The sequence below is a fragment of the Saimiri boliviensis genome, chromosome 1, assembly GCF_048565385.1.
Source record: "Saimiri boliviensis isolate mSaiBol1 chromosome 1, mSaiBol1.pri, whole genome shotgun sequence".
Classification (NCBI taxonomy): Eukaryota; Metazoa; Chordata; class Mammalia; order Primates; family Cebidae; genus Saimiri; species Saimiri boliviensis.
In genome coordinates this window covers 286,612,701-286,637,979 of record NC_133449.1, presented here as the reverse complement: position 1 = coordinate 286,637,979, position 25,279 = coordinate 286,612,701, and the positions used below count along the sequence as shown (strand labels likewise).

The following is a 25,279-nucleotide window of genomic DNA, read 5'->3' as shown; positions in this document are numbered from 1 at the left end:
TTTCTGTAGATCCAATTTCTTTAAATACTGGCTCTTTTCTTCATACCACGCAAGCATATTAAAAACCGCTCCCATTTTGGAGGAAGGCCAGGGAGGCGTGGTGTGGACGAGAGGGTGTCCAGAGCGGTGCTGGAGAATCTCTGCGGGAGATATTTGACTGTCAGTTCATATTAACCTGAGTGGAAACTAAAAGGTCCCTGTCCTCTTCTCCCCTCTCCTCAGGCCCGCCGGGCTGGGGCAATGACGGAAGCCCCTGGGACGCCGGAAGCCCCTGGGACGCCGGAAGCCCCTGAGCGGCCGGAAGCCGCCACTGCTGCACGCTACGGCGGCATGACAGCGGCGGAAGTCTTCTCGGCTCCGCGGCCTCGTCTCTGGGTCGGGCCTTCTCGAGCTCCCAGTCCTTCCAGCCCCAGGCATGGGGCCTCAGCCTGAGCTGGTGACTGACGGCGTCTCTGGCAGGAAGGACTGAGGCTGCAAGGACCTGCAGGAGGCACTACCCAAATTCCTGGCGGGCCTGACACGGCCCACACCCAGCTGGGACAAGCTGCCCACGAAGCCCGCCTACCAGAGGGGGTGGGCCCTGGCCCAGCCCTTCCGCTCAGGGCATTGGGATGGACTCTTGCGTCATTCCCCTGAGACATGAGGACCTGTCACAGGTGCAGACCACAGACTTCTTCTACTCCTTGATGGAGGATTCCTACATGATGGGGTGCACAGCTTGTGCCAAAGTGCTAAGGGACCTCTGGGCCATGGTCATTGCTGAGGTGACAACATGTTGATGTTAGCCAGAGTATGAGTGAGGAGGAACGGGAAAAGATAATGCCACTCATGATCAAAGGCTTTTGGGACAGCTTCTGAGGAGGAAGGAACTACAGTGACAGGTGGACAAACGGTGGTCACCTCTTGGCTTATCGGTGGGGTTCCCACTGTGGCAACTTAATGCTTAATAATGCCACTGTTGGGGATGTGCTTGTGCTAAACCCTTAGGAACCCAAGTTGCTGTCAATGCACACCAATGGCTGGATAATCCTGAAAGAGGGAAGGAGGTGAAGTTGGTGGTCTCTGGAGAATAGGTAGAGCTGGCCTATCAGGAAGCCATGTTAAATATGGCCACCCTCATCCAAACTGCTGCTGGATTAATGCACACAGTCAATGCCCATGCGGCCACAGGTATCACAGGCTTTGGTATTCCAGGACACTCTCAGAATCTTGCAAAACAGCAAAGAAATGATGTGTCCTTTGTCACTCATAATCTGCCAGTCATTGCCAAGATGGCTGCCATCAGCAAGACCAGTGGGCAGTTTTGACTTCTTCAGGGAACCTCAGCTGAAACCTCAAGAGGATTATTGATTTGTCTTCCAAAAGAATAGGTGGATCACTTTTGTTCTGAAATCAGATCTTCCAAGTATAGAGAGGGTCACCAAGGGTGGATCGCTGGCATTGTGGAAAAGGGAAACCAGACAGCCTGGGTCATTGACAAGCCTGGAGTTATTGAGGTCCTACCTCATGTGGCCACTGCCGCTGCTCTTTTTTTTTTTTTGAGATGGAGTTTCGCTCTTGTTACCCAGGCTGGAGTGCAATGGCACGATCTCGGCTCACCGCAACCTCTGCCTCCTGGGTTCAGGTAATTCTCCTGTCTCAGCCTCCTGAGTAGCTGGGATTACAGGCACGCACCACCATGCCCAGCTAATTTTTTGTATTTTTTTAGTAGAGACGGGGTTTCACCTTGTTGACCAAGATGGTCTCGATCTCTTGACCTTGTGATCCACCCACCTCGGCCTCCCAAAGTGCTGGGATTACAGGCTTGAGCCACTGCGCCCGGCACCACTGCTCTTCTTCTGCACATTCCAATTTATCCTCAGAGCCTAGTTCATGAAATGAAATGGTAGAAGTTGTGCAGAGATTAGGGCCTTTGTAAACAATCATGGACAATTCTCAAAAGTTGATTTTAGAAATTTCCAAAGAAGGCTACCTGCATATGGTTGCAATTGCCCTTTCTAGGTAATATAAATTAGCCCATCAAAAGTTGCCTGTGTGTGCATTCCAAGGCCAGAAGTAACTTTTTGAACTTTGTGGGGACATCTGTAGACACGGGTAGAAGAGGAGCAGAAAAACTTGTTTCCTCTTTCCAAAGTAGGATGAGGCTATTCCAGTTTGAGGGATTTTTCTTTGCATTGGTTTGATTAATTTCCACACAGGGAGTGAGATTATTTACTGAAATTGCATACACACACAAAAAGTAAATTGCACAATGAAAAACGTTTAGATCTGAAGCAAATGAGTTTGTGACAGAACTATTGATGAATCTAAATTGTTATGAGAGATCTTATAATGCAATGTCAAATTCTGTATAAGATTTTTCTGAAGTACTGGTTCTTTCCTGCTCTGGACATGATTCGACAGCTTGTTCAAAAACTTGGAAAGGAGGACCTGCAACCATCTGACTTGGTCTCTGTTAATTACGTCTCTCCCTCTGCAGCCCATCAAGGACTGGAAGAGGCAGAGAGAGCCCTAGAGCCCAGGCCTTGGTGGTCATTAAGATGTTAAATCTTGTGCTGAAAATTTCTGGTGATTTAATCAATAAAGAGTAATTTCTAGCTAAAAAAACAAAATTTCTTCCATTTTGGAACATAAAACCCTCCTTTGACTATCTTCCTTGTTTCTCCAACAGTTGCTTCTCTTTCTTCTTCTAGATCTGTATGTCTCAACCTTTGGTGTGCATCAGAATCACCTACAGAACTTGTTAAAGCACACATTCATGGGCCTCATCTCCAGAGTTTCTGATTTGATAGGTTTGAGGTAGCGTCCAAGAATGTGCATTTCTAACAAGTTCCCCGGTGACGCTGATGGTTGGGGACACATTTTGAGAACCACCACTCTAAAGAGCACCCTCTGCATTTATCGGCTTTGCTTGTTCTTTTTCCATTCACTACCCAACCTGCTGTCACCTGTCTGCTGCCCCACACCACTGATCTCCAAAGGTCAAATCCAGTGGAGCTTTGCATCCCATCTTATCCAAGCCATCTGGGACATTGGTCCCCCGGCCGCATCGCTCTCCTTCTTCCTTTGGCTTCCCTGACGTCACTTCCTCCCAATTGTCTCCTTCCTTTCTGGCTGCTCTTTTTGTGTTGCCTTTTCAGGGACCTCTTCTCCTGTCCATGATGTGATTCAGTCTTCTTCCAGGTGCTTCTCTTGTGCTTTGCACTTTTCACTCTGTATTCTTCCTGGGTGCCTCACTGATGCCACTGCTTCGACTGGCATACCAGTAACTCTCAGATCAACTTCTCTACCGCAGTCTCTCTTGTAGCTCTTTATCTGCATATCCAGACTCATAAAGTTAGACATGTCCCCAGGAGGGCTTATTACATTTGCCCCCAAACAGCCCACTTGTTTGACTTATCTTCAGGAAGGGCAACTATCTTATCCTGAGCCAGAAATCTGTATGTCATTCTTTCTTTTTTCTCCCTCACTTTTATTCCTGACATTCAATTCATCATCAAGCTCTCTCTCAAATTGCCCTCCTTTCATTTTTCATTGCTAATGCTTCAGTTTCCTACTGTTTGCTGATATGAGTGAGATAATCTCCAAACTCTTAACTTTGCAGGCTGGGATGGGATGGGGTCATTCCTGGGTATTAGATTTCTGGCGTTTCTAGGCACTTTTAAAATACTGGGAATATATAGGGGTCCTTCAAATCAGGTAACATTTTGCTATTCCATAAATTCTGGTTTTGCCAGTTGATGTTCTATCATTTTATACAACAAGACATTTTATTTTATTTTATTCTTTTTTTTTTGAGACCCATCACAGCTCACTGTAATCTGAATCTTTGGGGTTCAAGTGATCCTTCTACCTCAGCCTCTAGAGTAGCCGAGACTACAGGCACACACCACTATACCCAGTTTTTTTTTTTTTTTTTTTGAAAAACTGTTTTGCAGAGATAGAGGTCTCCCTCTGTTGCCCAGGCAGGTTAGAACTCTTGGGCTCAGGTAATCCTCCCACCTCGACCTCCCAAACTGCTCTGATTACAGGTGTGAGCCACCGTGCCTGGCCAAGAAGAATTTTACTACTAATAAAAGTAAAGCAGGAGGTATGCATCCTTAATTCCATTTTAGATAAAGAAGCTGAAGCTTGGAGAAGGTAACAGAGTTAGAAAAAAGTGGAGCCAAAGATACAAACAAGGTCTGTAAAAAGCAAGTTGTGGAAAATGAAAAATATCCACCTCCTTCCAGGTAGAATTACAGAGTATAGTTCCATTATTTCATTGAAGTGCAATAAGTTTTAATAAATGTAGACATTTCTATAATAAAGCACATTCCTAAAATAAAGTGAAAAATGTACTAAAGCCAAATATGATCTGGTAACTCATTTCTATGTGCAATTTTGTTCTAGCTCTCTTTCTCTGTGTATGTGTGTATATGTATGTGTGTTTATATGTAGTTGTATGAAAAATTTAAAACTTTTTATTTGGAGATAATTGTAGATTCTCAGGAACCTGCAAAGACAGTACAGAGAAGCCCTGGGTCCTCTTTATCCAATGGTTATATCTTATATAACTATACTATGCTATCAAAGCCAGCAAATTGACTTTGGTATTTTGTCACAGGTGTAGATTTATGTGACCACCACCATAACCAGGATATAGCACTACTCCATCACCACAAAGATCTTCTTCATGCTACTTCTTTATAATCATTTCCTCTTCCCCTCACTATTCCTAGTCCCCAGCTACCATTAATCTGTTCTCCATCTTTACGATGTCTAATTTTGAGATTGTTGTATAAATGGAATTATATGGTATGTGACCTCTTGAGACTGACTTTTTTTTCCCACTCCATAATGTTCTTGCATATAGTTGGGTAACGTTTTAAAAAATCCTCTTGGCTACTATCTGTCTTTTAGTTGTCTCTCACTGATTTCAAGAATTATTTATTTACCTTTAGTATGTCTGTATGTATATGTATGTATTTATTTCTTTTGAGATGGAGTCTTGCTCTGTTGCCCAGACTGGAACGCAGTGACACAATCTAGGCTCACTGCAATCTCTGCCTCTCAGGTTCAAGGCATTCTCCTACCTCAGCCTCCCGAGTAGCTGGGGACTACAATCAGGTGCTACCACGCCCTGAAAATTTTTGTGTTTTTTTGATGGAGACGGAGTTTAACCATGTTGCCCAGGCTGGTCTTGAACTCCTGACCTCCAGTGATACACTCACCTCAGCCTCCCAGAGTGCTGGGATTACAGGCATGAGCCACTGTGCCTGGCCGTCTTTAGTTTTTAGAAGATTAACTAATATGTGTTTTAACACTGATTTCTTTAGGCTTATTCTGTCTAGAATTGACATAGCTTTATCATTCTTTAAGTTGTGTCTTTTATCAAATTTGGAAAATTTTGGGAAATTTGGGAAGTTGTAACTTTTACCAAACTTTAAGTTGTGTCTTTTACCAAACTTGGGAAATTTTTAGTTATTATATTCTTAATACTTAAAAAAAATTATACTTTAAGTTTTGGAATATATGTGCAGAATAAGCATTTTGGTTTTTGGAATTTTCAGCCTGTTTGTGCTGGTTTTTCCTCATCTTTGTGGCTTTATCTACCTTTGGTATTTGATGTTGGTGGCCTTTGGATGGGGTTTTTGTGTGGATGTCCTTTTTGTTGATGTTGATACTATTCCTTCTTGTCAGTTTTCCTTCTAACAGTCAGACCCCTCTGCTGCAGGTATGCTAGAGTTTGCCGAAAGTCTACTCCAGACCCTGTTTACCTGGGTATCACCAGTGGAGGCTGCTGAACAGCCAATACTGCTGCCTGTTCCTTCCTCTGGAAGCTTTCTCCCAGAAGGGCACCCAACAGATGCCAGCTGGAGCTCTCTTGTATGAGGTGTCTGTCAACCCCTGCTGGGAGGTGTCTCCCAGTCAGGAGGCATGGGTGTCAGAGACCCATGTGAGAAGGCAGTCTGTCCCTTAACAGAGCTCAAGTGCTGTGCTGGGAGATCTGCTGCTCTCTTCAGAGCCAGCAGGCAGGAATATTTAAGTTTGCTGAAGCTGTGCTCACAGCTGCCCCTTCCCCCAGGTGCTCTCTCCCAGAGAATTTGATATATAAGCCCCTGACTGGGGCTGCTGCCTTTCTTTCAGAGATGTCCTCCTTAGAGAGGAGGAATCTAGAGAAGCAGTCTGGCTACAGCGGCTTTGCTGTGCTGTGGTTTTAACTTCCCAGTGGCTTTGTTTACACTGTGTGGGGAAAATCACCTACTCAAGCCTCAGTAATGGCGATGCCCCTTCCTTCCACCGAGCTCAGGAGTCACAGGTTGACTTCAAAATGATATGCTGGCAGTGAGAATTTCAAGCCAGTGGATCTTAGCTTGCTGGGTTCCGTGGGGTGGGATCTGCTGAGCTAGACACTTGGCTCCCTGGGTTCGGCCCCCTTTCTAGGGGAGTGACCAATTATGTCTCACTGGCATTCCAGACACCACTGGGGTATGAAAAGAATACTTCTGCAGCTACCTTGGTGTTTGTCCAAATGGCCACCCAGTTTTGTGCTTGAAACCAAGGGCCCTGGTGGTGTAGGCATCCAAGAGAATATCCTGGTCTGTGGGTTGTGAAAACTGTGGGAAAAGCATAGTATCTGGGCCAGAATGCACCATGCCTCATGGCACAGTCTCTCACGGCTTCCCTTGGCTAGGGGAGGGAGTTCCCTGACCCCTTGCACTTTCCAGGTGAGGTGATGCTCCACCCTGCTTCAGCTCACGCTCTGTGGGCTGCACCTACCGTCTAATCAGTCCCAATGAGATAAGCTGGGTACCTCAGTTGGAAATGCAGAAATCACCTGTCTTCTGTGTTGATCTTGCTAGGAGCTGCAGACCAGAGTTGTTACTATTCAGCTATCTCATCAGCCACCTTTTTTTGGATACTTTTTTAGCCTATTTTCTTTCTCCTCTCCTTCTGGGACTCAAATGACCTGAGTGTTTGATTTATTTGTTATAGTCATATAGGTTCCTGAGTTTGTTCTTTTTTTTTCAGTTAGTTTTTTATTTTTCCTCTGTTATTTAGGTTAATTTCTGTTCTTCTCCCTCAGTGTCCTGAGTAGCTGGGGCTGCAGGTGTGTACCCTCACACCTGGCTAATTTTTGTATTTTTAGTAGAGATGGGTTTTCACCATGTTGGCCAGGCTGGTCTTAAATTCCTAACCTCAAGTGACTGGCCTGCCTTTGCCTCCCAAAGTGTTGGGATTACAGGTGTGAACCACAGGGTCTGGCCAATTTCTATTGTTCTGTCCTCAAGTTCACTGATTCTTTTCTCTGTCCTTTCCCTTTTTCTTTTCTCTGTCATCTATTGAGACTTTATTTTGTCTTTTGTAGATTTCAGTTTGGTTTTTGTGTATTTTTAGTTCTAAAATTTATATTTGGTTCTTCTTTATATCTTCTATTTGCTCAGATTTTCTCTTTCCTCTTTTGCTTCAAGAATGCTTTTCGTAATTGTATGTCGAAGCTTTTTATTATGGCTGATTTAAATTTTTTATCAGATAATTCTAACATCATTGTTACCTTGGTGATGGCATCTGTGGACTGTCTTTTCTTGTTTAATACACGATTTTCCCGGTTCTTGGTGTGATAAGTGATTTTGTATTTTACCCTGGATATTTTGTGTGTTAAATCATGTGACTCTGGTCCTTACCTAAATCTTCTGTGTAGCAAGCTTCCTCTGACATGTGCTACAGGGAAAGAGTGCACTGCCTTGTTACTGCCAGGGGTGCCGGGGGTGGGTGGGGTGGTGAAAATCTAGGTTCCTCACTTAATTTCCTTTATGACTTCAGGGGAGGGACCCCCATTACTGCTGGGCGGAGGTGGATTTCAGGCTCCTTGTAGACCTCAGCTGACACCACTCTGGTTGGGAAGGAGAGGAATGTCTCACTATTGCTCCCCATGTGGCCTTCACTGACACTGTTTGAGGGGTGCTTACCAATAGATGGTGGTAAGATTTCTGGCTTCCCAAACCCTTTAAATACAGCTAGGGAGGAGGAGGGATGCCTTATTCCCTCTGGGTAGAAGTGGAATCCAAGATATCCATATGGCCTCCACAGACACCATGAAGGGGTTTTTCTTTGCTGGTGAGGGTGAGAATCTTGGCTCCCCACTCATTCATCTTTCATAATAATGGAAGAGATAGAGTGAGGCATGATTGTTACATTGGGGAGAGGGTGGAATTCCAGGATCCCCTCCTGCCCTTTGCTGATGGAGGAGGAAGTGGGGCTCTATTTTTCTGTGGTGTGTGGCTGGGGTAGAGTGGTTATCGTCCAGAAGTTTTCTGTCTTTCTATGTGGTACCTTTCCTTATTCTATTTTTTTTCCTTTTTTGAGGTGGAGTTTCACTCTATTGCCCAGGCTGGAGTGCAGTGGCACGATCTCACCTCACTGCCACCTCTGCTTCCTGGATTCAAGTGGCTCTGTTGCCTCAGCCTCTTGAGTAGCTGGGATTACAGGTGCGTGCCACCACATCCCACTAATTTTTGTATTTTTAGTAGAGATGAAGTTTTACCATGTTGGCCAGGCTGGTCTCGAACTCCTGACCTTAAGTGATCCACCGCCCTCAAGTGATTCACCCACCTTGGCTTTCCATTGTGCTGGAATCATAGGTGTGAGCCACCACGCCTCACCATACCTTGCCTTGTTCTTCAGCTAGAAGCAGTAGCTTCTCTTGGGGGCATTTTTAGTCTGCACCTGTTACTGTTTTTCAGTTGCTGGCTTCTCTGGCACCATGGCTGGGATGAGTGAGGCAAAAAGAAAACCAAGGGAACTTGTCATAGTGCCATCCTTAGGTCTCTAGGGCCCTCGTCAGTTTGCCTCCATTTAATCACCTTTCAGAGTCTCGTTATGTTTGTTTTATGCATAACTTGGGGTTTTCAGCTGTACTTTAACTTCATTTGTTTAGATAAAGCGCAGTCATGCTTTCTTAGGAATGTTCCTGGAAAGCTGAGTATGAAGGTCTATGAGTGCTAAAGTGTGCTACCACTTCTAAAAGCCCCAGGCCTTCCCGAGCATCTATTCCTGCATGTCCTATAGGCACTTAAGCTGACAGATCAGCCTCAGGTTTCTTCCTTTTCCACTATTTCAACCAGAGATCCTAACTATCAGTGCTGAGATCTGAGGCTGCATTTTGGAAGGCCATTTAGATAGACCCTTCCTCACACCAGCGATTATTCTCCATGTCTAACTGACTCTATTTCCTGTGCATCTGTTGAGCTAACCATCTCCTGCCTATAATCCCTTGCTTTATTTGAGCCCTTATCGTCCCTCACCTGCACTGTTGCCATAATTTCTTGACACATCTCTTTGCCTCCACTTTGATCCCTCTGAGTCCCTCTCCCACAGTTCTGAAATGCATTCTTTCTAACATGAACCTTTTCGACCCGTCAAGTCTGGCTCTGGGTCTCGCTAAGACCTGTTAGCCAGGGGGCAGAGCACTCATGATTAGGCCTCTATCTCTAGCCTCACCCTCAGCCACACCCTTCTGGAATATTCCAGCACAGTGCCACTGGCCACAAGCTCACAAGTTATCAATCACATCCCCGAAGGCTTCCCCTGGACCTTTGCACACAGTTTTTGTTCTGTTGGGAATGCCCTCACTTACTCTTTCCTCCTTGTCTCCAATCTGATCCTCAAAATGTAGTGCATGTATTACTTTATTTGGGAGGCCTTCCTAGATACTGGACTTCTGCCATTGCACTTAGTACAGGGTATTGTAGTTACGTTAGTTTACACATCTAACTCTCCTGAAGACTATTTCGTTATTTTGAGACAGAGTTTCGCTCCTGTCACCCAGGCTGGAGTACAATGGTGCGATCTCAGCTCACTGCAACCTCTGCCTCCCGGGTTCACCTACAAGTAGCTGGGATTACAGGCACATGCCACCATGACCAGCTAATCTTTTGTATTTTTAGTAGAGATGGGGTTTCACTATGTTGGCCAAGCTGGTTTCAAACTCCTGATCTCAGGCGATCCACCTGCCTCGGCCTCCCAAAATGCTGGGATTACAGGTGTGAGCCACCGTGCCTGGCCTCTCTTAGAGACTAATAATTCCCTTCTGAGAGAGAACACATCTGACCACAGAGTAGCATTGTGTAGTGCTTAAAAAAAAGGATCCTGGAGTCCTCAGTTTATATTCAGACTCCTGCTTATTAGTTCTGTAGTCTCAGGGAATTTCCAGAATGTCTTTGTGTCTCAAATTTAGTTACATGTGAAATGGAGATTATCGTGCAGATTAAATGAGGTAATGCATCTAAATTGCATAGCACAGTGCCTGTCACAAAATAAGCTCTTAATAGTTGTTAGTTATGATGATGATTAATTTTGCTGTAATTTACCAAACTATCCTCCCATTGTGAAATATTTGAATTGCTTCTATTTTTTTTTTTATATCATAGCTAACCTTGGTAGAAAATACAAACAACAAAACACAAGAGATTACTAGCCTTGGGATTACTTCTATGCCTTTCTATCTGAAGTTGACAAAACCAACTTAATTTTCTATCTATGTTTGAAGTGGTTGCTGAAAATTTTTGGTATTCTTTGTGACCTTTTCCACACTGCAAAGCACTTTGAAGCTTTAAGATTAATTAAATGTTTCTCTCCTGCCTAGATATTGGAGGAGAAAAATCCCAAAGGTAGCATATAACAAATGAATTTGTACTTGAGCAATGGGTAGGGTGAATGCATTGTAATCAGTTTCTGTATCTGGATTTTTCTGCTCTTAGGTGAGTATACTTGAGGTTTTGAAGAATTCCTTGACTTTGTTTCTTCTGTACCTGTGTCTATGCCAAATAGCTGGGGTTGTAAACAGAAATTAAGTGGAAGGTACAAATTTCCTCTGTTCTAAGGGAAGGTTCATTTGAGGAGTTGGGACCCTACGTTCACTACTAAAGTGATAACTGGCTTTCGCCTCTTACTCATTTCAGGCTGCTGTAACAAACATCGTGGGCAGATGGCTTAACCATCTGTTTCTCACAGTCATGGAAGTTGGGAAGTCCAAGATCAAAGCGCTGGCTGATTCAGTTCCTAGTGAGGACATTCTTCCTGGTTTGTAGATTAGTGACTTCTTGATGTATTCTCACATGGTAGACAGAAAGATTCTCACTCTGTTTCTTTTTATAAAGACACTAATCCCATTCATGAGGACTCCACACTCATGACCTAATTACAGATGGTTCCCAACTCACGATCGTTCAACTTATGACTTTTTGACTTTTCAGTGGTGTGGTAGTTCTACTGTACTTTGAGTATCCATACAACCACATGCTTTTTACTTTTTAGTACTATACTCAATTAATTACATGAGATATTCAACAATTTATTATAAAGTAGGCTTTGTGTTAGATGATTTTGCAAACTGTAGGCTAATGTAAGTGTTCTGAGCATAGAAGGTAGGCTAGGCTAAGTTATATTGAGTAGGTTAGAAGGATTGTGTGTGCGTGTGTGTGTGTGTGTGTGTGTGTGTGTGTATATATATAAAATTATTATTTTTTCTGAGATAAAGTCTCGCTCTGTCACCCAGGTTGGAGTGCAGTGGTGTGATCTCAGCTCACTGTAACCTCTGCCTTCTGGGTTCAAGTGCTTCGTATGCCTCAGCCTCCCAAGTAACTGGGATTATAGGCATGTGCCACCATACCTGTCTAATTTGTTGTATTTTTAGAAGAGACAGAGTTTTGCCATGTTGGCCAGGCTGATCTCAAACTCCTGGCCTCAAGTGACACATACACTTCGGGCCCCCAAAGTGCTGGGATTATAGGCATGAGCCATTGTGCCTGGCTGATTAATTGTATTTTTGACTTAATGATATTTTTAACTCATGGTGGTTTGATGAGGATATAACCCTACCGTAAGTTACACAGCAATCCTCCCTAAAACCTCACCTCCAAATAACATCATATTGAGCATTAGGGCTTGATGAATTTCTTGTGGGGAGACATACACATTCTGTCCATAGTCTCCTTCAGGAGAGAGAGGTAGGTAGTTTTTAAAAAATTATCTTTTTACCTTTGCAAGGGCAGTTTGGCTACATGGCTATATCATGCAGTGGTGAGGTCTAGGCTTTCAGTGTAACCATCACCCCAACACTGAACATTGTGGCCAACACATAATTTTTCAACCCTCATTCCCCTTTCACTCTCCAGAGATAGGGAATTTTCTGAAGGAGATCTCTGGAAACGTTGCCTCCTGAGACAATTGCAGTGCTAGAACTACACCATCTGATTTCAGCTCTTATCCCTAAGGCATGTTCTATTTACGATTGGAGTTTAAAGGACTAACCAAAAGGGTGTTCTATTTCTGCCCAGAGGTTTCTTTTTAAGCAGAGCAAAGGCTTTCTCATTATTTCCTATTTTTATTCATGAATAATCCCCCAAAGTTTTTCATGCTTAACCAAAATCTATTATATTATAATTTAGTGCTTTTGCTTCATGTCCTTCTTAGAGTGGGATGGGTTGAGGATGAAGATGAATGATTCTCAGCTTTAAAGTTCCCTTAATGTACTCTTTCTCTATATGAAAATAAAAATAATAATAATAATAATTTTTTGAGACAGGGTCATGCTCTGTTACTTAGGTTGTGGTGCAGTGGCAAGATCTCAGCTCAGTGCAACCTCCGCCTCCTTGGGTTCTTGTGCGTTAGCCTCTGGAGTAGCTGGAGTACCATGCCAGGCTAATTTTTGTATTTTCAGTAGAGATGTGGTTTTGCCATGTTGGCCAGGCTGGTCTTGAATTCCCAACCTCAGGTGATCCACCTGCCTCAGCCTCCTAAAGTGCTGGGATGATAAGTGTCAGCCACCACACCTGGAGAAGATAATTACTTGGAAGCGATTCTGTTATCTCTAAGGTAACTAAGCTCAAACTTGGTCCACCTAACAGGACTTCAGAGCTGCCTCTGGGTCTGTGCCTTCCCTGTGGGGCCTACTGTTTGGCCTCGTGCAGTGCTTTGGATCTCTGCTTTCCACTCAGGTTTGGAAATCAGTTCCATAGCATGAACAGCTGCTTTACAACTGTACACACTCTTGTGGGCAGATTATCTTTTCTCTGCTCACTGTTTCCTCTGCCTGTAAAGCTCTTTCCCCAGAGTAAAGACCTGGACACAGGAGTATGCTGGCTTTCAAAGAACAGCAAGGTGCAGTTGTAGATAGTTGGTATACAAGTTTAAGTCATCAAAATCCAAAATGTGGGCACATTTAATATCATTTACATGTGGATTGTGTCTTCTCTCCTTACTAATTCTTAATTACAGGCTATCTTATTTACTGAAAACTTATTTACTGAAAACTCCAAAATCTTTATTAACTTACGTGTTTGGCAATGGCTAACTCGACCTATAACTCTCCCCTTGACTCTAGTATTCATGATATAATTTTTATTGCCGCATTTATGAACAAACCTAGGAAGCCAGATGCAGTGGCTCATGCTTGTAATCTCAGCATTTTGGGAGGCTGAAGCAGGAGGATCACTTGAGGCCAGGAGTTTGAGACCAGTCTGGTCAACATACGGAGATCCCATATGTACTAAAAAATTAAAAAAAAAAAAAATAGCCAGGTCTGGTGGCATGCTACTATGGTCCCAGCTCCTCAGGAGGCTGAGGTGGGAGGATCATCTGAACCCAGGAGTTTGAGGCTGCAGTGAGCTATGAGGTGCCAGGGCACTCTAGTCTGGGGGACAGAGGGAGACCCTGTCTCAAAAACCAAACCAAACCAAACCAAAACAACACAACACAAATGAAACAGACCCTGCAGGAAATGATTACTGACGAGTTTGCCTTTAGGTCACATGCTAATGATTTTTACAATTCCACATCTTGATATGAAGAGAAATGAATAAACATCTATTGATTTAACCAGTGCAAATGAAGTGCTAATTAATTTCTGTAGTATTTCTGGATGCTTCATGCAAATGCCACAGTTCTATAAAAGAGGGACTTCAATGACTAAGCGCTGTGGTGGAGACAGATTTCCCAATCGCCTTTGCAGTTAGGTATGACCATGTGACTGAGTTCAGCCAATCGAATGTGAGTGGAAGTGAGGGACGTCACCTCCAGGCCTGAGCCACAAAAATCTCCCAAGAGTTTCTTCTTCAAGGGCAACCTCAGAGGGAAAATATAGAAGATAGTGGGACCACAAGAAAGAAGAGGCAGAGGCCCCTGAACTATTGCTTGAAAAGAGAGTCTCATTTATCAGAAATATTCAGAATTTACATAAAAAAATAAACATTGATTATATCACTCTGCTGAGATTTTGGGGTTTATCCACTCATTGGCTAGCAATCTGTTAATTGAAATGACAGTTCTAGGTTTTTTGCTTAGATTTAGTTCTTATTTTCCATTTCCAGACTAGCACTGCCATTAATACTATGAGCTTGGGAACTAGATAGAGTTTGTATGGGATCCTCTTACTAGCTACATAAATATTTTAACTTTTCAGAAACTCAGTTCCTTCATCCATAAAATGGGGATATAAATTTATTCTAGATAGGATTATTGTGAGTATTAAATAGGAAATACTTTTCACAGTGCCTGGCACATAACAAACGATCAATGATGGGATAGAAATTTTATTTTATTTTTATCCTTCTCACCTTAATAAAAATGATTCTGAATTAGTGTATTTTAATTATTTTCCCTCTGATTTCAATATTTTCTATTGTTAAGTAATACGCTATACATTTCCATCTACTTGGTTATTTTCTTCCTCTTCTATTTAAACATTCCACTCTTCACTTGGAAAAAAAATTCATCTTTCAGGGTCTAAAAAATTATCACCTGTGGTAGATTTTAGTTTCTCAGAATAGGACAGTGACATTTCCAATCTCTTGTAGAGGCTTATAATTTTTACACTCAGTGGTTGACAAGACTTTGTGACCATGTGAATAGCATGTGGCAAAGCTGATGTTGTGTGACTTCTGAGGCTAGGTCTTAAAGCCAATGTGGCTGCCGCTAACTTTCTGTCTTCCCCTCTTTTAGATTAATTAATCAACTCTTTTTAGAGACAAGATCCCACTGTGTTGCCCAGGCTGGGGTGCCACCGTATGATCATAGCTTACTGTAACCTTGAAGTCTGGGTTCAAGCAATCCTCTTGCCTAAGCCTCCAGAGCAGCTAGGACTATTATTTTTAGTTTTTGTAGAGTTGTAGTCTCACTGTGCTGCCCATGCTGATCTTGAACTCCTGGGCTCAAGCAATTCTCCAGCCTCAGCCTTCCAAAGTGCTGGGATTACAGGCATGAGCACTGTGCCTGGTCTAATTTAATTTTTGTTATTTAGAGACAGAGTCTGGCTCTGTTGCCCAGGTTAACATACAGTGGCCCAGTCATAGCTTACTACAGCCTCGAACTCCTGGGCTCAATAGATCCTCCTGCTTTGGCCTCCCAAAGTGCTGGAATTACAGGTATGAGTCACTGCTCTGAGTTGTTCCCTCTCTTTTCCATTCTCTCCCCCTACAGGAAACTTAAACTTAACGTCCAGCCATGTGGTGAGGGAGCCCAGGTAACAGGAAGATGCTGTGTATAGGGGTTCTAGTTAACATCCCAAGCTATGAGCATCAATCACCAGAGCCTTCAGATGATTCTAGTGACCAAGGCTTTGAGTAGCCCCAGCTGACACTGAGTGGAGCAGAGACAAACTGGCCCCACTGAGCCCTGACCAAATTGCAGATTCACAATGCTCAACCTCCTTGATTGTCAGGGAAATAAAAATGAAATCTACAATGAGATGCTAGTGACTACAGGTCTACCAGCATGGCTAAAATTTTAGGGCCAATAACACTAAGTGCTGGTAAGTATGTGAAACCACTGGAATTCTCACTCACTGCTCAGTTTTTAGACTGTAGAGTTGGGAGTCTAAATTCATACAACCACTTTGAAAACTGTTTAGCAGTATCTGCTAAAGATTCACATACACATATTTTCTAGCCGAGTGTTTCCTTTCCTAGTAGGTATTCAACAAAACGGTGTATATCTGCACACCAAAGACATAAATATCCTCAAACTAGGATTATCAAAATGTTCGTCAACAGAATGGATTAAAAAAAATCCTAGTATAGTTCCACAGTGAAATATTGTGCAGCCAAAAAAACCTTTCTAACTACTGCAACAGTATAAATAAATCTCAAAAATGATGTTAAGTGGATAATGCCAGACATGAAAGAGTCTCTATTGTATTAATATAATGTTAATATAAAATATAAATTTGAAGCTATTAATATAGCTTTATAAACTTAAACTAGTTTACAAAACTGGTTTACAAAACTAGTTTAATTAAGTTTATAATAAAGTTTAAAAACAAGCGAAACAATTATTATCTTAGAAGTCAATGATGTGATTACCTTCAGAGAGAAGAGAGGAAAGAATGACTGGTAGGAGGCAGAGCAGGTCTTTTGGGATCCTTCAGTGTTCTAGTTTTTACCTGGGTTGTGGTTTCACAGGTGAGCTTGCTTTGTGATAATTCAGTGAGCTGTACACTTGGGACTTCCACACTTTTCTACATGAACATTATACATCAACAAAAAAATCAAAAAATGTTAACTAGAAATAATAAATATTTGGAAAAGAAAAAACAAAAACAAAAAACAAAAAACAAATTGCATGTTCAGGAGGAAAAGAAATGTCATCTGATCGTAGCTAGTTAATTTTGGGATGGTCTGTTAAATAGCAATAATTAGCAGAACACCTCTTCTGTGAAGCCATCCTTGTGACCTCTTGGTTTTCCCATTTCCCCAGAACTGAAAGCTTTTCTCTGTGCTCCCTTAGCATTTTATTTATTTCACTAGCACTTAGAAGCCTGTAAAGTCTTCAAGGGCAAATAGCAAAGCTTATTCTTTTTGGTATTGCTTGTAGCGTTTAACTCAGTAGCTGGTATAGCACAGGTACTGAGCGAATGTTGAATAAAGGACACTTGAGTTTATCTTGCCTTTCTTTGTCAGAGCTATTAAGCCATATACAGAAATTTTCACTCTGTATCTACTTCCCTTGTGAAATGGTATCTGGAGCATGGGCAAGTCACATGAAGCTCAAGGATGGTGATGACTGTCCTAGAGTTTGTAATGAGTAGATGGAAAGCCAATTGAAAGACTTGAAAGAAAGCCATTCTTCACAAATGTCTAGTAGTCATTAGGCAGCATTCACCAGTCATTTCTTGTTCTCCATAAAGCAATTTTAAAATTTGATCATTGCTTTCGGGGAAGCTAAACATAACATTACATAGCCCTGATTACTTTTATCAGACTATCCTTTTTAGAAAGAGTTCTTAACATTTTTATAAGTTTCCATGGCTTTACATGATGATTTTTTTTTTTTTGAGATGAAACCTTGCTCTGTTGCTCAGGCTGGAGTGCAGTGGTGCAATCTCACTGCAATCTCCATCTCCTGGGTTCAAGCAATTCTCCTGCCTCAGCCTCCTGAGTAGCTGGGATTACAGGCATGTGCCAATGCACCTGGCTAATTTTTGTATTTTTGGTAGAGATATGGTTTCACCTTGTTGGCCAGGTTGGTCTTGAACTCCTAACCTCAAGCGATCCACCCACCTTGGCCTCCTAGGGTGCTGGGATTATGGGCATGAGCCACTGCTCCTGGCCTAAATGATGCTCTTTTTATAGATTAAAAAAAAAAAAGGTGCTACAGAATGTTCTGATACACTTAGGAAGCGAAATTCTCATTCCACATATGTGTTTTTAAAACTCTGTCACTAGCAGCTTTGGTATGAGCAAACTTGCATTTGTTTTAGAAGCTTCAAGGTTACTTATATATCATGAATGGAAAGATTACTTAGCTTAATGTCCAGAGGCTCAGTTTCTCATCCCTGCTTTGCCATTGGCTGGCTGTGTGATCTTGGACAAGTCCTTTGTGTTTTCCCTCATTTACTCATTTTCACACTTACAAAATGAGGACTGATGGCCTTCGGGGCTTTGTCCAAGTCTAGTCTACCATTCCATGAGCAAAATGATAGCAACATCTTTGTAGACGTGTAGGTAGAAACTCAAAGTGAGCTGTGAACTTTTTAAAAATTATTTTTGAGACAGTTTTGCTCTTGTTATCTAGGCTGGAGTGCAATGGTGCAATCTCAGCTGACTGCAGCATTCGTCTCCCGGGTTCAAGTGATTCTCCTGCCTCAGCCTCCCAAGCAGCTGGGATTACAAGCAGGGGCCACTATGCCAGGCTAATTTTTTTTTTTCAGTAGAGATAGGGTTTCACCACGTTGGTCAGTCTCCAATTCCTGACCTCGAGTGATCCACCTGCCTCGACCTCCCAGAGTGCTGGGATTACAGGTACCAGCCACTGCACCCAGCCAAGCTTTTTGATCCATAGAAAAAAATTGGTGATGTCAGGAGTATTAGGATTTTGAAATTCTGAATATCATCTGCACAAGACTAACTTGTTCATCATCTGTTATTTTTGTAGATTACAACAATCCATTTTAACTACTGTGAAATGGTTCTGGAGTGACACTGTTGTGAAGAGGAAATTCCAGCAGAGCTACTGCAGCAAGCCTTTGATCTGCCATATTGAACTCCTCCAGCTGTACTTATTCACGGCGCTATAAGAAAAACATTTCTATCACCACTTTAAAGCTAAATTCATTTCAGGTTTGTCTTGAAGAGAGACTGAGAAAAGGTTAAAAGGCTAGCCCAGCCTTCCGTTTTCAAAGAGCAAGAGTACCTAGCAATATGACAGAGGTAAGATGACAAGCAAATTGTGTGTGTTTTTTTCCTTTGAAGGTCTTCTGTAATAAAACAGAATGGAATTTGTCTATTTACAACATTTTTCAATTTTTCTGGGCAGTCAATAAAACATAATATTATGAACATAATTTTCTCTCACCTGATCTAAGAGATTTTTCTTTTTGTCACTTTTAATACTTTACCTGTTATAAAAGTTTTTTCACTTCTTACATTTTGCAGTTACTAATATTAGGAAATGAAATGCCAATTTGTTTGCAAGCCATGTAAAAGGAACATCTTAACAGGATATCAAACAATTTAATACATGGTGTGTTGTATAGCATATATCTGATGGTTTTGTGACCTGAAATGGTTTACTGTCTAGCGTTTCATTTTATACCATTGAAATAAGGTCATCTTTGTCCCATTGCTTCATTGCTCTTTGTGCTCATATATGTTTACAGAACACTTGTGTGTGCATAGCAGTGACAGAGATGAAAACAGTCGAGTTTTAGGGAAGCATCATTCTTCAGGCTTCAAGAACAAAACCGATGTTTTCCAGGGCACAGAATGCCTACCTGTGCCTAGGTGACAGGCCTCCAGCACAGTGAGCTCTTTTGTTCTGGGAATCAGGCCCGGACTTACTCTGCTACCTCTCCCTGTTTCACAATCTTGCAAAAGTTGACCTTTACCTATCTTCTGGTGTTTTTTCAACAAAAATAAAATTCTTAGCTGGGCTCATTTTTATGACTGACTCTAAAACTTCCCTTTCAACTTCACCTGTTAATAAAGGGAACCAGCCCTTCCTTCTCTTGTATACTTGGAAAAAATAGAATAAAAAACAATGAACAAAATAGCTCTTGGAAATTTTAGACTAACTGAAAAATAAAGGTATTGAGGTTAGTCTTATAATGTGTAATATTCTCAAATAGTCCTTAACTATAATCCTTAATTTAATTTTTAAAATGCTGTGTTTTCTTAAATCATTTCTTTCCCTTTCACACCCTCTTTACCACCACCCGGGGGATCTTTTGCAATAGAGAACTTTCCCTGGTAGAATGTTCATAGGATTCACTTTAGATATGGGTTATTTTTTGGAACAATGGCAGATTAATTGATGGGGGGTTGGGGTAATCTTTGCTATTTTGTACTGCTATCTTTAAATACTTAGTAGATAATTGCTCTGATTAAATTTATCTGTTAAACACAGTAGCTTTGATAAACATTGTAAGAGGATACAATAATACATGTGTTTTTAATACTATAATATTTTATTTGAATGGATTTTTAATCAATAAAGAGCAATTTAATTCTCAGAGATGCATGGGGAATTCCCATTGATGTGTATGATAGCCTCATGTTCTTTTTAGAGTAATGGATGGTTTAGTGTGATTGTTTAAAAATAAAATTTTATTCTTGGGCTGGAGATTCCATGCTAGAGAGAGAGATGGTATATAATGGATGAAACTGGTCTCATGGAAGTCCCTGATGCTTCCTGATATTTAGAGGACAAAATGTCACTGAATGCTTGGCTTGTTTCAAGACTAAATAACTATATTAATCCGTTTTGTGTTGCTATAAAAAAATACCTGCTACTGGGCAACTTATAAAGAAAAGAGGTTTATTCGGTTCACATTTCTGCAGGCTGTATAAACATGGTACCTACATCTGCTCAGCTCCTGGTGAGGCCTCAGGAAGCTTTTAGTCATGGTGGAAGGTGGAAGGGGAGCAGGCATGTCACGTGGTGAGAGAAGGAGCAAGAGAGAGAGTGGGGAGTTCCCTGACTCTTTAACAAGCAGATCTCATGTGAGCTCATTACAGCGGGGAGGGCACCAAGTCGTTCAGGAGGGATCATCCTCCACGACCCAAACACCTCCCGCTAGGCTTCGTCTCCAACACTGGGGATCATGTTCCAACATGAGATTTGGAGGGGACAAACATCCAAACTATATCTATAACGTTTCCCAGTGATTCTCTGTCATGTGCACTCCAGTGTTCCCATACCCTAGACAGTGATATATTTTATCGCTGTGAAACTTTTAATGAGTTATTATATGCAGGTGCTTAGAATGCTGTCTGGCACAGAAGAAGTACGATGTAAATGTTAGAAATAATTGTTACTGATTATTCTAAGGCCAACTCCAGCCTTAACTCATCAGCCAGCTTAGATGGAAATGGAAAGCATGACTTAGGAAAGAAAGTGGATCAGTTTGGGCTCAGGTTGGCAGTTTTTCTTCTTTTGGCTCTGCCGAACATAAATGTCTCTGGTCAGTAGCCGGGTCACTTGGTGTCTGGCTAGTCTGGGCTGGGTTCAGCTGGGATGGCTTGCCTTTGCTTCACAGGTTAGCTTGAGCATGATCTCAGGGTGAAGCCAGAGGAGCAAGTCACAAAGACAGGCTTAGATTGGCCAAAGAAAACTCCAAGTCCAACCCAGATTCACTGGGTGGGGAAATAAACTCTACCTGTTGCAAAATCACAATGGAAAATGAGTGGCTAGAAAAGAGTGAAGGATCTGGCCACCTTTAAATCTGTCACATCAGTGGCTGCTGTGAGAGATGAAGCAGAGAAGAAATTAGGAGGACTGGGATGTGTGTTTGTGTATTCATCTGAATGTACAAGTACACACATTTGAAGGAGGAGGAAAGAATACAAATGACTCCAGAGTCATGACTTCAGGTGACTTAGAATATGGTAGCACTATGTAGATAAATAGGAAATATAGCAGGAGAAGCATTTATTTTTGAATGTGTAGAGTTTGAAACAGAAATGACATGTTTAAGAGAAAGTATCCAGTAAGGGGTCCAGAAATCCAGAGAAGTTAGGTCTACAGATAAGAATTTAGGATGTGAATAGATATAAATAGATGTAAACAACAACAAACACATGTTGTTTTCCCTAGCCAGCATGTGGTTAGATAATTTGTGGTTTACTTTTGAGTCTCCTCTCAGTGAATACACTCTTTCCAACTGTTAGTTCCGTTAGTGATTTGGATGAGCCCGACCCTGGACACCTGCCATTCAGGCCTGGACAATCAGCACATTCCAGCCCTCCAGTCATAGGGATTGGTTTAGGAATGGCATCTAATAAATTGGGTCTAATAAAAGAAATCCTGGTGCTTTTGTTGAATCCATTCAAACTTTCTTTTCCTTCTAGCAAGAGCAACTAAACTGGAGGGGTATTGAACTGCTGGAGGTCATATTATCAGTAGAGTCTGCCTAGGAAGGAAGCCAGCAGAAACAAACGTAGAGCAGACACACACACACACACACACACACACACGAAAGAGAAAGAGAGAGAGAAGAGAGAGGGGTGCACTTTAGACCCCTGAATCCAGCTGTAGCTAAAGACATATCTCCTTACAAACTTTTCAATTTTAGGAACCAGTACATTTCCTTTTTTTGCTTGGACTGGTTTGAATTGGGTTTCTGTCATATGCTACTAACATAAAGAGAGAAAAGAATGTAAACTTCGAAAACAATTGCATCTTACGGGGCTGAAGAAAAGTTAGAGTAAGTATTAGAAGCTCATGGAACTCAGAAATCCAAGAAGGAGATTTAACAAAAAGGAATAACAGTGTTGACATTGTCACATGTCAGGGAGCAAGAGCTCTGTAGAGAGTGTTGACTTGGGGCCCAGGACACCTCTGAGGGAGTGCTCTTGGCAGTAAGGTGGCAGAGAGGAAGGTGCCCTGCCAGGAGCTAAGGAAAGAGTGGGCGGTTTCCTTTGCCCATAAAAGGGCCTCCTAGTCCCTTGGACTTGAAGCCTTGGAATCAACTCTTCCTCCTTGCTCTGCCACAGCCCACACATCCAGCTAGTCGTCTTGTCCTGTAAATTCTCCCTCCACAATTGCTGTTGGACTCCTACCTTCCCTCACATTCCCACTGCCAAGAGCTGGCTCCAGGTGCCGGTGCCCAGTGCTCCCTTCCTGGAACCTGACCTCTTTGCCGCTCCCGTGCCCATCGCCCCTCCACCTCTGACATCCATTCTTTATTGTACTGCCAGATCATTCATTCTAAGGCTCAGTTCTGATTGTGAAATAGCCACACACAGTGAAGAGTCCCTGGACGGGGAACCCAGCACCAGCTCTGACAGGCTGTGGGTCTTGGAAAACATTCTGATCCTCTCTAGGTGTGGGAATCTAATCTTTGAAGGGAAGAGTTGAACCAAGCTCTGACATTCGTTGCCTCCCCATTGCCTGTAAATTAAAACTCTAGCCCTATGCTAACTCTTTTAGCCTTACCTCCTTTAGCATACACATAACTCAGCCAAAATGAAATACTTGCTGTGCCTGAATGCCCTCACCTTGTACCTTCTTACCTCCGTTCATTTTACCTGGAATCATTGGTCTTTTCCTATGGAAAGCCTATCCATCCTCCAAGGCCAAGTTCAAATGCTGTCTGTGAAGCGTTCTTGATCTCCCAGCCGAGAGCCTCTTACCCATGTTCTTGGTCAGGGCACTTCGTTTTGTTTCAATGTTGTTTGCGCATGTGTTGTGCCTCTTGCCAAACTGTCAAGGGCTTGAGGATCAAACTTCTATCATATTCATTGTGGCAGCCCTCAAGGCATCCAGCAGAGTAGCTCGTTCTCAGTAAATGATTGAATGAATGAAAACACAAACTTTCTTGCTGGTTCACTCGGTCATCCCATCTTGCTGATCCTCCCAGAGCATCCGAGTATAAAATCAGATGCTGTAGTTCTGCTGAATAGAATTATGTGTTAGTTTGAAAAAGGGCCTTTTGAGGATAAACCAAAGTCTCTGAGACAGGTCTCAATGTAAAGGTTGATTTTGCTAAAGTTAAAGGCCATGGCCTGTGACAATAGCCTCAAGAAGTTCTGAGAACACGTGTCCAAGATGGTTTCATTATAGGTTGCTCTTATACATTTTAAGGGGACAGAAGTTACAGACAAAGACATAAATCAACACATGGAAGTTGTACATTTTTTTGGCCCAGAAAAGTGGGACATCTCCACAGGTGGGGAAGCTTCCTGCTCACAGGGTGATTCAAATATTTCCTGACTTGCAACTGGTTGCAATAGGTAAGATTTGCCTGAAGAAGTAAAATCAGTATCAAGAAATGATTGTGTTAAGATAAGTTGGTGGATCACTTGTGGTCAGGAGCTCAAGACCAGCCTGGCCAACATGGCGAAACTCCATCTCTACTAAAAATTACCAGGCATGGTGGTGGGTGCCTGTAATCCCAGCTACTCAGGAAGCTGAGACAGGAGAATTATTTGAGCCCAGGAGGCAGAGGTTGCAGTGAGCCAAGTTCATGCCACTGTACTCCAGCTTGGGTGACAGAGTGATAGTCCATCTCAAAAAAAAAAAAAAAAAAAAAAAAAAAAGATAAGGGGGATGTGGAAGCTAAGGTTCCTGTTAAAGACATTTTGGGATAAAATAGTTTGGTTTCCTTTAGGGACATATAGTTTGGTTTCCTTTAGGGACATATATCTGTAATGTGATGCTATCCCAGAGTCAGGTTAGAACTGGATATATTATTTGCTGCAGTCTGTTTGATCAGTCTTATGATCTCTTTCAATGTGAATGGTGGTCAGTTTTGCCTGGACTCCAAAGGGAGGCGTGTCTGGCACCTCCACTTCCTGTCATGTCCTTAACTAGTTTTTTGGTTTCTTTGGGATCCCCTTGGCCAAGAGGGTGTCCATTCAGTTAGTTAGGGGGCTTAGAAGTTTACTTTTGATTTACATGAGCTTCGTGGTAAGTATCATTGGCCCAAGTATGACCCCATTCCTGCCTTGGCAAGGTGTGTGTCAGCAAAGTCAGTGTTGGGTGAACGTGTTGTGGAGGTCCCTTCTGTGGTTCCACACTGCTCCACATTGAGACCAATCAAGGGTGGCCTTCTCAGTGTTTGCAAGATAATGGTGGCATACTCGGAAGAGAACAGAGTGGTCTCCCTCTGACTGTCAACCAAAAATAAAATTCTAAGCTCCCCAACTGACTGAATGAACCCCCTCTCTTGGCCAAGGGAATCCAAAAGAAACCAGAAAAACTAGTTCAGGCTATGGTAGGAAGCAGTGGGGTGGGGGGCAGTGTTGAACATTCCTCCCTTTGGAGTTTAGGCAAAACTGACCAGTATTCACATTAAAACAGATCTTAACACGGACCAAACAGTCTCTCTGTAGCAATAAGACACCCAACCCCAACCTGGCTCTAGTACAGCCTCACAAGGCAGATAGCTTCCAAGAAAAAAATCAAACTATTTTATCCTGAAATACATTTCTTTGACATGTTTTGGAATGGTCCTGCAAAGCATTTCTGGGGGAAATTTGCATTCTATAGAGAATTTCCTTCCCTTACTAGGTCTTTTTCGGAGAGTCTGACACTGTTTAAGAACCGAAAGAGACATTTACCGACTATTCGCTCAGAAGCCTGTGACTTGGAGGCTTCATGGACGTAGCAACAATCTTGTCTTCCACACCCGCTTTATCTTATCTCTGCATTTCTTTATGCTGACTTTAACCTCTTCAGGCAAAGCTTACCTCTTTCCACCAATTGCCAATTAGGAAATCTTTGAATCTTTCTATGAGCAGGAAGTCCCTCTACCTTTGGAGATGCCCTGAGGTTCTGGGTCAAACCAATACACTTTCTGTGT

General features: G+C 42.4%; 1 pseudogene; it reads left to right on the top strand.

Moving 5' to 3' along the window:
- The first annotated feature begins 374 nt into the window (after window positions 1-374).
- LOC101051949 (selenide, water dikinase 2-like) lies at window positions 375-1,876 on the top strand (annotated as a pseudogene).
- The last annotated feature ends 23,403 nt before the right edge of the window (window positions 1,877-25,279 follow it).